This window comes from Cnephaeus nilssonii (assembly GCF_951640355.1).
Source record: "Cnephaeus nilssonii genome assembly, chromosome: 9".
Classification (NCBI taxonomy): domain Eukaryota; kingdom Metazoa; phylum Chordata; class Mammalia; order Chiroptera; family Vespertilionidae; genus Cnephaeus; species Cnephaeus nilssonii.
This window is the reverse complement of record NC_137080.1, coordinates 12609826-12623405: the sequence shown is the minus strand read 5'-3', so window position 1 is coordinate 12623405 and position 13580 is coordinate 12609826.

The window sequence follows — 13580 nt, the reverse complement described above, 5'->3', positions numbered from 1 at the left end:
TTTATTTCCTAAATACCTATCTGTCTCACCAAGGATTATATGACCAAAATATCTGTTCATACTGCTTATAGTGTCAACAGCAATCAACTTGTCCACATAAACAGCAGAGGTTTAAAAGCACCAGCAATACCTGAATTCCCCCAGGAGCCCTTTAAGGCGAGGCATGCCCTTCGGAAGCCTTTTCCCACTCTCCTATGGCCACTGGGGCTGGAAGATTCCTCCCAGGGAGGGCTGTCCACCTGGTACTTCTAACGAGATCGTAACCCTACAGAGAAACAGTAGTCCTCTTAGGTGATGGATCAGTTAATTCACTTTAAAATAAAAAAGGTGCACTAAACGGTGACAGATAGTCTACTTAGAAAGGATGATGAATAGAGCCCAATTCTGCTAGGCACTGCATCACTTTCTTGGCAAAACAGAGAGGACTGCACTGTTCTGTTCCACTGACGGTTCAGATCTTAGGCCTTTTTGAGGAACTGCTTTGCCTTAGTCTCATTCCACTCAGCCTTCTAATCTATGTAGCATGAAGCCAGGCTCAGTGACACAAGTGATGGTCAACTTATACTTAAATATCAAATATCTTAGAGATCTGCACTTGAATGGTGTTGTTGCTAAAGTAGGCAAACCCATAGAGCCAGACGGTAGGTTAATGGTTGGCAGGGGCTGAGGGAAGCAAAGGAACGGGCAGTGACAGCTAATGGGGACAGGGTGATGTTGTTTGTTTGTTTTTTGAGCTGATAAAACATTCTAAAATGAGTGGTGATGCTTGCACAACTGTGGGAATATAATGGAATCGGTGAATTATATACTTTAAAAGGATGATCTATAGGATATTAGAATTATCTAGCAGTAAGATTATTACTTTTTAAAAATAGTAACACTCCACCATAAAAGTGCTGCATCTACCCCTTTCCGTCTTTCCTGATATTTTACATATATTTCTCAATACACTTTCTATCTTTTCTATGCATGTTTCCTTTTTAAAAAATATAGTGTGTGACTATCTCAAGTAATGAAACAGGATTGCAGTCATTTTCCTGATTTTATTCCTAAAAGAATAATATTCCCTTTCTCTTTGGAGCAAGGCCTGTCAGATGGGCTCCTCGGGGGAACAGCTTCTGGGCCTCTCAGTCACGTGTTGGGGTGGAAACCCCTAAACTGAAAGAGGAGAAGGGGTAAGGAGACTGCTGTGTGTAAAACCCATTAAACTTCCAATGTCCAGAAAAGATATTCTCTTAAAAGATTTTTTAAGTGATTCAAACATAACCTGGATGGAAGTTATTATGTATGGCAGATTCTATATGAAAAATGATCGTTCAGAAATCCTGTGTAATAAATCATTTCATGGATATAGGAGGTCCCGAGGTGCTTTCTTTCCAGGATTTCATAGTATTTAAGTTAAAATAATATACATGGCCATGGTCTTATTATTTTGCTATGTTCTAAAACTACCAAATAACCATAGAAAAATTTTCGAATTTTTCTAAGGCTGTTCAACAGTCCAAAAACTACATCTTGTCATGAAACTATTCAGATCCATATACCAAGAAATTGCTTTTTTAGAGATATAGGAATTGCCCAAATTACCCTACTTGTCTTCTTCCCTACAGTTAAATCTGCTACACTCTTTTTTTGTAGGACATTAAATTTCCACATCCCTGACGCTGCCAAAACAATTTTCAGAGTGATGAGAACATGACAGTTTCTTCATCAACAGCCAGGGACCTACTTTTTCAGGAGTAGGAAAAAAGAGCACCAGTGTGTTACTACATGGCAATATAAATTACAGTATGCTCAGTTTCTGCTTTCCACAGAATTAGCTTACGTGCTTCCCTGGAAATGTAATACATTTTTTTAAATGATTATTATGGTAAAATATTCACAACATAAAACTTAGCATTTTAGCCATTTTTAAGTGTCCAGTTCTGTGGCACTAAGTCCATGCACATTGTTGTGCAACCATCATCACCGCCCATCTCCCGAGCTTTCTGACCTTCCCCCGAATTGAAACACGGTACACATTAAATACTTCCTCCCAGACCCCTCCTTCCCCCGCCCCCTGTTAACCACCCTTCTACTTTCTGTCTCTAGGAATTTCATGGAAGTGGACCCTACAGTATTTGTCCATCTGTGACTGGCTTGCTCCACTGAGCAGAGTGTCTTCAAAGACATTCATCTATAGTGTAGCATGTGTCAAAATGTCCTTCCTTTTTAAGGCTGAATAAGTGTCTATTGTATGTATATCCCCATCTTCGTCTGTCGATGGGTACCTGGGTTGCTTCTACCTTTTGGCCATTGCACACAATGCTGCTATGAACCTGGTGTGCCAATAGAACATTCAACTTGACAAAAGCGGATGGCTCTAGCCCTGGCAAGGATCCTCTCATTGCAGTTTTCATTCCTGGAGTCATGCTCCAGTTCCTGGTGTCAACCAGGATCAATATCAAGTTTAAACAGTAGGTGGCAGCAAATATTCATTAACTAAACAGAATGCTTCACAGCAGCTCAGCGGCTTTGTACTGCATTAAATTTTGCCCCTTCAGAGCAGGATCAACATTTTTCTCTAGGTCTCCTACGTTCCGTGAAAGGAACATTCGAAGCATTTATTTGGGTTAATTTGAAGCAATCATTTATAATGAGGAGTACTTCAATTGTGAAACATAAATGACTAATGAATCAGGGGCAGTATCTGAGTGCTTAAAATTTGCTCAGAGCTTTCAACAAGCTTGCCTGAAAAGTCTCATTATAATCTCCCAGCCACATCTGGGAACTTTGAAACTAGGTGTTGCGTTCATGAGTGATTTGCCTCTGGCTTTTCTGCAACAGACACTGCTAGTTGTTTATCCGATAGCCTTCTCACCTTCTTCCCTAATAATAAAAAACACATTTTTATTAGGCCCACATGTACCCTACTAGAAAACAAACAAACACATAACACTGTATTCCCTTGTCTCCCGTGCAGCTACATGGGACAACGTGACACAGTTCTGTCCTGGAGACTAAACTCAAGTCCACTGCAGATCAAAGGATTTACTTTCCTGATGCAGGAGGCCCTTCCTCCTTCCTTGTCATTTTGTTGTTGTTGTTTGCTTTATTGTTCTATTTTGTGTGTTTGGTTAATTTGCTTCTTAATTAAAACTTGGATGGGAAACAAAATATGGGGCAGCTTCTTGAAACCATGAGACGACCAGGAAAATAAAAGCCACACGTTCAACATGTCAAAGCAGAAAAAGAAGCCTGGGGAAGGTGACTCAGGTGAGGTGCCAATCATCCCTGGGCCACCGCCTCTATCTACTAATAGTTGGGTTGCTCACTTTCCGAAGAACATCTTACTTCCTGCTTTGTGGGGAAAATATTCCCTTAATTGGTTAAATTAACATGGTTAGGTTTATAGCAGGTGAAGCAGAACCCAGCCCTTGAGTAAGATGGATGGATATTCTCAAGATGGGTAGATGAGGGAAAGGTGTGTTTAAAGACAAATACTTAACATACTTGTTTTTAATTGAGAAAAGGTGCCTAAAATATAGTGTAGAATTATATTTTAACTAGAGGCCCGGTGCATGAAATTTGTGCACGGGTGGGGGGCGGGCAGGTCTCTCAGCCCAGCCTGCACTCTCTCCAATCTGGGACCCCTCGAGGGATGTCTGATTCCAGGTAGGATCGGGCCTAAACGGGCAGTCGGATATCCCTCTCACAATCCAGGACTGCTGGCTCCCAGCTGCTCGCCTGCCTTCCTTCCTTCCTGATTGCCCCTAACCGCTTCTGCCTGCCAGCCTGATCACCCCCTAACCACTCCCCTGCCAGCCTGATTGTTGCCTAACTGCTCCCCTGCCAGCCTGTTTGCCCCTAACTGCCCTCCCCTGCAGGCCTCGTCAGTTAGGTCACCCCCAACTGCTCTCCCTTGCAGGCCTGGGTCCCCCCCCCCCACCACCAACTGCCCTTCCCTGCAGGCGCAGTCACCCCCAACTTCCCTCCTCTGCTGACCTGGTCACCCCCAACTGCCCTCCCTTGCAGGCCTGGTCCCTCCCAACTGCCCTCCCCTGCTGGCCATCTTGTGGTGGCCATCTTGTGTCCACATGGGGGCAGGATCTTTGACCACATGGGGGCAGACATCTTGTGTGTTGGAGTGATGGTCAATTTGCATATTATTCTTTTATTGGATAGGATTGAGGCCTGGTGCACGGGTGGGAGCCAGCTGGTTTGCCCTGAAGGGTGTCCCGGATCAGGGTGGGGGTTCCCTTGGGGCATGGGGCAGCCTGGGCAAGGGGCCTGTGGTGGTTTGCAGGCCTGCCACGCCCCCCAGGCTACCCAAGCGGAGGCCCTGGTATCTGGGATTTATTTATCTTCTATAATTGAAACTTTGTAGCCTTGAGCGGATGCCTGGGCCCACCAGGGCAGGCGGAAAGCCTGGCTTCCTCCATTGCCAGGGAAACCCAAGCCTCTTGCTCTCTCTGTGGCTGTAGCCATCTTTGTTAGGTTAATTTGCATGCTCACTCCTGACTGGCTGGTGGGAGTGGTTTGTGGGTATAACGGAGGTATGGTCAATTTGCATATTACTCTTTTATTAGATAGGGTCAGTGTGCATCTATAAATAAGCAACCAACGCAGATATTGTGTGATATGTAAAGTAATGAGTTAGTAGGTCTTTAGGTAAATGAACGAATGGCATTTGGGAGTGAAAATAGCAAAGATAATGACTTTTTTTTTTTTGAGAATGACTTTTTATTTATTGTTATTTTTTAACATATACTTTCATTGATTTCAGAGAGGAAGGGAGAGGGAAAGAGATAGAAACACCAATAATGAGAGACAATGATTGATTGGCTGCCCCCTTTACTTTCCTTCTAGGGGTCAAGCCTGCAACCCAGGCATGTGCCCTGACTGGGATCGAACTATGAACTCCTGGTTCATAGGTTGACTCTCAACCACTGAGCCACACTGGCTGGGAGAGAATGACTTTTTAAATAATAAGAGTAGATTTGAGTTGCCTAATATTTCTCATAAAAATTCTCATGAATGTGGGAGTGTCTATTCATTAAAGAGCTCAATTTGTCCTATTTTACCACAATGCTAATAATAATTCATTTATGAAATGCCACAAGGTCAAGATAATTGTTTTCACCCATATTCTGTTTTGTGAGAACATTTGGTGGTTTGTGTACATAACTAATAATTCTATTCTGTGAAATGAACATTTATCAACATCCAAGAGAGAGAAAGAAAATGATTCATTTTAAATAAGTAAAATGAGTGCCCAGCTGGTATGGCTCAGTGGTTGAATGTTGAGCTATGAACCAGGAGGTCATGGTTCGATTCCCAGTCAGGGTACATGCCCGGGTTGTGGGCTTGACCCCTAGTAGGGGTCGTGCAGGAGGCAGCCGATCAATGATTCTCTGTCATCATTGATGTTTCTATCTCTCTCTCCCTCTCCCTTCTTCTCTGAAATCAATAAAAAAAATATTTTTAAATAAATAGATAAATAAAGTAAAAATTAGAGTTTGTAAAAAATATTCCAGGATCAGAGCACCCAATGGGACAGAACTAAACAGGTGGAGGGTGAGGGAGAGGGGTCCAGAGGCTTGAGTGCAAAAACCAATTCTAAGTCTGTGGCCTTAATTTCTTCCCTATACTAAGAGCAGGTTTTGCATTTGTAAAGTGAGAGGTGGAGAATGTCTCATGACACTTATAATTTAGTTGAAGAATAAAAAAAAAAAAAACAGAGCAAATTGTGTAGCACAGTATATAATTAATGACTAAGTTACATCATTTGGAGGGTGAGCACTACAGAAATTGAGAATACTTAAGACCAAGAATAGCTGAGAAAGGTTTTATGGAGGAGTTGGGAATAGAAAGAATTTGTGGAGGAAGAAGGTTTAAAAGAAGAACTTTCCAAGTAGAAAAGTAGAAAGAAAGGAAAAGCAAAGAGATATGAATTCAATTGATTTAATTGTGGGATGAGGAGGAAATCTTGTTTTGGAAAATAGTGGAGAATAGATTTGTAGTATTGGGTCAGTTTGTGGGTGCCCTCAAAAGCTAGGAAGAAAAGGTTTTGAAGTTGACTAAGAGAGGACCATCCTGTTTCCTGGAGAATAGAGATGATTGGCTCCAGCATTCCAAACTCCACTCAAACCCTTGATGACTGGAAAACCAGTGAGCATCCCAGGGTGCCCCAGATTGTCCTGAGTCTCAGCTCATGGACCAGCAGCTCTTTTCACTCTCCATTAAACCATCCATCAAACCATCCATCAAGGCTCCTTCCAAAGAAGAAGCCAACCCAACCTCCAGGGGTAGAGTCACGTTCAATCCATGGAGAGGGGCCGGGAAACCGATTAGAAGAGAAGTGTACTTTGAAAAGGTAGAGAGTCCTAAAAAATAAGTCAGAAAACAATTTTCAAGAGTAACAACCCCAGATTGATAGAACTTTGGCAGATTCAAGAATGGCTACCAAGGCTTGCCTCCTTCTTCAGCGACTGACTGGGAGGGAGTAGCTGAAGTCCAGAGGAGTACAGTCTGGGGCAGGTATAGGACGCGTATCATTGTTTTAGAAGAGGGAAACGACTCCAGGTCCCTGGAGAAGCTTCCACATTGCCCTGGGCAAGTTCTCCAGTTCCTCACACTTCCACCAGATTAAACAAAAAGGGAACTATTTGGTAGTTCTCTGATGCCCTATCTCGAGGCATCAGCAGGTCTGAAATAGCTACTGATATTAATCACAAATAAAAAGCTCTGGCAATCATGCCAGAGCTCTCTCTACACCAAAAGTCCTCCTCCTCAATGTGCTTCTCAGACTTTAGAGCACATAAGAATTATGTGAGGAGCTCATTAAAACACAGCTCTGGACCTTCCTCCCAGAAACCCTCATTCCGCTGAGAACCAGTCCTGATTGACCTTTTATTCTAATGCAGTTGATATTTGAAAAGAATGTTGCTGACTAATGACTGTGTCTTACATTTTCTTAGACTACTAATAGCGGGGCGGTGGGGATCAAGTCCTTTTTGTTTATTCACAAACTGAAAGGGAGGAAGTGTGGAGATTCTCTATTCTACCACCTTTCCTGATATAGAAATTCCATCTACGACATCTTTTAAAAATGTGCCCTTCAAATTTATCCCTGTGGCCTGCAGTGCTGGAGTGCTTAGCATCTCACATGTCAGCCCCACACTTGGGTTAGCTAGGAAATTGCCATAACCCCTTAGGGAGATACCAGTCTTATCTTCCCCTGGAGAGATTTATTTACATTTTAAAGGGTAAGAGTTAAGAACCCAGGGTCCTCCTAACAAAGGTTTTGGTCCCCACCTTTCAGAAGGGGAGGGGAGACAGATTTCACTTCCTGTAAGAACACTCAGATATTGCCCTGGCCAGTTTGGCGCTTTGGCCTGCAGGCTGGAGGGTCCTGGGTTTGATTCCAGTCTAGGGCACCAGTGCACCTTGGTTGCAGGATCCCCAGCCCTGGTTGGGGAGCATTGATGTTTCTTTCTCTCTCTCTCCCCCTTTTTAAGAAGAAGAAAAATATGCTCAGGTGAGCGTTTTTAACAAAATCCGGATATTTTGGGCTTTTTTGCCTACATTACAAACTTGGCTATGTGTAGGACAACACCAGATCTACCTCTCATTGTGTCACGATAGGGTTAAGAACTGTGGCAAAGGGAACTGGCCCAGTTATTTGCCATAAGCAAGTAATAATCCACTCTGCTTCAGAAACCTTGAGTTCACCACATTCAGGGTGTTAATAAATATAAGTTTTTTTTTTAAAAAAAAAACCACTTTACAATCCCATGAAACGGAGGAAAGCACTATGAACAGGATTATCTGTGAGAGAAGTTACTGGCTTTGGCAGACGATGCTCATGCAGAAATTATTTTCCATATGCAGTTTATATATTTAATGTTTACTATATATCAAGTGGTGTTTTCTATTAATTAAGCTTCATTACAACTTTAAGATAATAGATTTCCCCCTAACTTTTGATATTCCCGTGAGAGCTGTGAAAGGGATATATAGTGTACAGAAATATTTCACAAAGTAACCTAGATGGATTAGTATAACAAATGTATATGGGCTTTATTTTTTCATTTTTGGAAAAAGTTAGTCCCAATTACCAATCTCTCTTCTTACAGAATCTCTCCTATTCACCATAACTTCTCATAGATTTTTTTCAGTGAATTTTGTATTTACAAAGAACGTTTAATACTCTAAAATACACCTTACCTACCAAATACTTTTCATGCCTTATTACTTTACTTATTGTCTTGACAACTTTGGGTCCTATGAGCTAACTACTATTCGTCATTTTTAGAAATGAGGAAACCGAGACACAGAAGGTTAATTTACCAAAGTCCATCCAGTTAATTAGTTTCAAAACTAAAATGAGAGACACGCAATTAAGCAGATATACTGAGTTTATTCTGAATAATTCATATGACCTCTAATTATGAAAGTTAAATTAGTAAAAGAACCTAGTGGCATAGTCAGCTCTAGCTTTCTTTGTTTTTCAAAATCATTAGACTGTAAAAAGATAGAAAAAGACAAAAGGTCCCACTCTGAGTAATAGCTATACAAATTATTGTTTAATATGTTCCCTCTTTAAATAAATCAGTTTGATTTTTTTTGATAGCATTTCACTTCCTGGTGATATCCAATTCACAAATGACCATTTATAAAAAGCATGCCAAAAACCCAAGACAGTTTTCTGACCTTGAATAATGATGCGATTTAAGTATAGAATAGGTAATTTAATGATAATGACACTTGGCTGTTCATGACTGACATCTTTAAGTTAGTGACACACAGTTAATTAAAATTAATGTTTGCCAACTAATTTACTAGTATCTTGGCAATAAATATACTTGCTATTAGCTGTCAAAGTACAGATTAAAATGAGTTTGTCATATGAATCTGTGTTCATGTGTATTTCTATTGTTAAAAGACAAAAACAACTTTCTTTAGATGGAAATTATTGGAAAAACAGGAAACACAGCTAGAAAGTTAATAAGTCTGTTTTAACTATTTGTATCCCATATATATTTTAACCTATTTTAATTGTGTTTTTTCTATCACCATTTATCCCCCCCTCTACCCTCTTCCACCTCCATCTATCCCCTTACCCCCTCCCCATACTATCCTTTGTGTTCATGAGTTTTTTCTTTTTTTTCCTTTTTACTCAATCCCTCCAGCCTCCGCCCCAACAACCCCCACATACACCAGAGCTGTCTGCTTGCTCTCTATCTATGAGTCTGTCTCTATTTTGCTTATGAGTTATATTTGTTCATTAAATTCCACATACGAGTGCAATCAAATGGTACTTGTCTTTTTCTGACTGGCTTATTTCACTTAACTTAATGTTCTCCAAGTCCATCCATGCTGTTGCCAAGGGTAACATTTTTTTCCCTTTTTACGAACGAGTAGTATTCTATTGTGTAAATATACCATAGTTGTTTTATCCACTCATCTACTGATGGACACTTGATAATTTTATTTTTGAACAATTTTAGATTTACATGAAGATAGTACAGAGCGTTTCCAATATCCCACACCCAGTTTCCTCTACTAACATTTTATATTAGTGCACGATAAATTATTGTTAACTGAAGTCCATACTTCATTCAGCCTTCCTTAGTTTTTACTATTGTCTTTGTTCTATTCCAGGATCCCATCCAGGATACCACATTACTCTTTTATTACTATTATTATTATTGATTTAATTTTTTAATTTATTTCCGAGAGGAAGAGAGGGGGAAAGAGAGGTAGATACATCAATGATGAGAGAGAATCACTGATTTGCTGCCTCCTTCATGCCCCATGCTGGGGATTGAGCCTGCAATGTGGGCATTGACTCTGTTCCGGAATCAAACCCTGACCTCCTGGTTCATAGGTCAACGCTCAACCACTGAGCCATGCCAGCCGGGCTACCACATTACTCTTTTTTTTTTTTTTTTTTAAATTTCAGAGAGGAAGGGAGAGAGAGATAGAAACATCAATGATGAGAGAGAATCATTGATCGGCTGCCTTCTGCACGCCCTTACTGGGGATCGAGCCCGCAACCTGGGCATGTGCCCTTGACCAGAATCGAACTCAGGATCCTTCAGTCTGCAGGCCGATGCTCTATCCACTGAGCTAAACTAGCTAGGGCCCACATTACTCTTAATAGCCACATTTCCTTAGGCTCCTCTAGGCTGTGAGTTTCTCAGACTTTCCCTGTTGTTGATGGCTTTGAGAGTTTGGTGGAGTACTGGTCAGTATTTTGTAAAACATCTCTCTACTGAGATTTGCGTTATGTTTTTCTCATAATTAGACTGGGCTTATGAGTTTGGGGGAGGAAGACCACAGAACTAAGGTCCCACTTCATCACATCATATCAAAGGTGCCTGCTATCAAAGTGACCTATCACTGTTGATGTTGACTGTGAAGACCTGGCTAAGGTAGTGATTGTCAGTTTCTATACTCTATTGTTTAAATTGCATTTATTGGGGTGACATTGGTCAACATGAACATATAGATCTCAGTGGGTTTTTATGTTATAAAATCTGTAAGCTTCTGTATTCTAAAGTTACTCCTTTTCTTTCTTTCCACGGTGCTTTTGGAAAGAGGTGTGTGGTTCACACTTAAGGAATAGAGAGCTATGTACATTTTACATGAAAGTAAAAGGGATCTTTTATGGTAAAGTGAGGCTAATAATATTTATCTCAAGGACTGTTTTGAGATTAAATGAGATCGTTAATAAGAAAATGAATTGTGAGAAACATGAGACATTATAGGGTATTTCTATTTTCATAGAACCTACAAAAACGTAATCAGGATATAGAAAAGTGTTTTTAATGTTCTAAGTAAACTAAGACAGTTAATTTGGAGAGAGAAGAAAACGAAATTAACAGATGACTTTGCAGACAACCCTGGAGGTCAGCCATGCTTGGGTAGACAATTTGCTTACCTCCAATGACTTCTTCCCTTAAGCATCTCTCTGCCTGGGGAGTTAATGCCCTGAGAGCAAACTTGAACCGATAATGAGTAGATATTGATGGGTAAATGCTCCCACCTCCTGGCCCCTTGTTGGGACTATTTCAGGTGTGTTCTGTGGTCTTAGGAGGGTCCACAGTGGTGGTGAGCCCAGTTGCTCACGCCATCACCTGCATAGGAACAATGTACCATTTCCGGTCTCACTTCCCTCCCTCATCATGCTTTCTGCCATCACTCTCCAAATAAAGTACGTGTATCTAAATCCTTGTTGCAGAATCTGCTTTTGAGAAATGAAAAACATCTCAGTTTTTCATTTTCTTAATTCAGTTGAGTGGAGATGTGAAACTTGTTTTACAGCTATAGGTTTGTGATGGCTCGCATTTTATTTCAGTCATTGCTTTTCGTCGCTCTTTTTATAAAGGTAGCATGAGAAATCGGAGAGTAGGGCAGGAAGCAGAAAGAGGAAAAGAGGTGGAGAATTGAAAGCTAAGCTCTTTTACCTAAGTGAATATTTCTGAACAGGGAAGCAGCACTTCTCGAGTTGTGAACAGAACCAGTCAGGAGGCCGAGGTGAGAGAGAACAGTGTGAACCACTAGATGGAAAAAATAAAAGATAATGTTATCATTGTTCTGACCTCAATGTTCCTTTAGTTATAATTTCTCCAAATCTGGACTCTTGTCATTATTGCCTGTCCCGGCCCCCACTCTTCGTACTCCCTGAATTCCTTCTTCTGAACCCCATTTCTCATCCTACAGGGTGACAGAATCACACCTTCAAATGAGGAAAGGGAAGGAGCTTCGAGCAGGACTGTGCCAAATGCACTGCTTAGTTTCTAAGTTCTGAACTTGGCTGGGCTGCCTGCAGATTAGCCCTGTATCTACCAATGCCAAGGACAGGCTGGGACCTGAGAGGAGATGACCTATCATCTCTTCTATTCTCACTGCCATATTTTAAGTCAATGGTCCATCCTCTTTCACCTGAATAAGTGCAATAGCCTCTTAGCTAACTAGTCTCCCCATCTATAAAGTTGCTTCTGTAATCCATTTCCCACAGTCACAAAAATTGTTTACTAAAGTGCAAATATTATTTCATTCTCCTGCTTAAAGCCCTTCCGTGGCTCATCATTGCCTTAAAATAAAGTCTCAGCCTCCTTATCAAGGCAAATAAGTCCCCCCCCTTCCCCAGCAAATCTTGACATTTGCTCTGCTTTACGACGTCATATTTTGACATCTCATCAAATTCTTTGCCTCAGTCATATTGTACCACTTACAGTCCCTACATGGGTTATGTTCTCTCTCATCTCCAGGGCTTCATGCTTGCTGTCCTCAGAGCTTGCAGTTGGCTTTCCCTACCTGCCTTTAGGAGTCCACTCAATCATTGCCTTTTTGGACCTAGCTGGTTTGGCTCAATAGATAGAGCATCGGCCTGTGGATCGAAGGGTCCGTGGATTCAAGGGCACATACCCTGGTCGTGGGCTCAGTCCCCAGTGGGGGGTCGGGCAGGAGGCAGCCAATCCATGATTCTCTATCATGAATGTTTCTATCTCTCTCTCCCTCTCCCTTGCTCTCTGAAATCAATAAAAATATATTTAAAAAACAAAAACAAAAAACATTACCTTTCTGTGTGTGAAGCCTTCTGACATCAAGGCTATGTTAAGCGCCCTCTTTCGAGTTCCTTTAACACTTACCACCCTGCGTTGCATCTTAGTCTTCACTTGTCTGTCTTTTCCCCTAGCTGCTAATTTCTTGAGGACAGAGACTGATTCTTAGTCATCACTGCAGCCTCAGCACCGAACGCATTCAATAAATATGTCATCTTATCAGAGGAACGGGTACTTAACAAAGATTTCTTGCTTAACTAGCTTCCCCCATTTGAGAACCTGTTTTTATCCCATCGTGGTGGGGTGAAATAATGAATTCATGGAGTGACACAGATGACTTTTGAGCATGGCATTTAGGGAAAGTCTCCTCGTGGGCTCTGCTGTCTAGTCATGGCAGAAACTCATGTGATGGGGTTGAGTGAGCTACCAGTGGACAAGAGTGGCAGCCTCTAATTCCCAATTTACGGTGGGAAGGGACTGATAACATTCTTCAGAGGAGGCGCTGAGGGGTGGCAAACAGGTTCCAGGACACTGCTGAGGCTACACATCGGTCTCCTTGTTTTTAGGCCTGTACTCTTTCCACTGTGTCGTAGAGACAAAAACAACAACACCTCCTTTGCCCTAGCAAGACTTAGCTATAAAATATTAGGGAAACATCAGGGGGCCCTGAAGTATATACATCTGCTTAGACTGTACAGAACCCGAGAGCTGAAACGATTAGGAATCTTCCTAGAGTTGGATGAAAGAACACTAGCTCCTAATTCTCTTTAATTAGATTTCATCATTAGAGCTTAAGAAGGGAGCACGATTTCCCTGATATGTGTTTCTGGCCACCTGCTCTATTCAGAACCTGGAAACCAGACAACTAATGGATTTATTTTTTGAAAGGCCTATTCTGGGTTGGGCTGAATACCTAGCATCTGGGGGAAAAGGTAGCCAATTTCAGGCTTCCTTTCTGAAATTCCAACAGTCCTGGAAGTGTTTTAAGATCTTACTCAATCTTTACCTTGTTGGTTTAGATTTTTG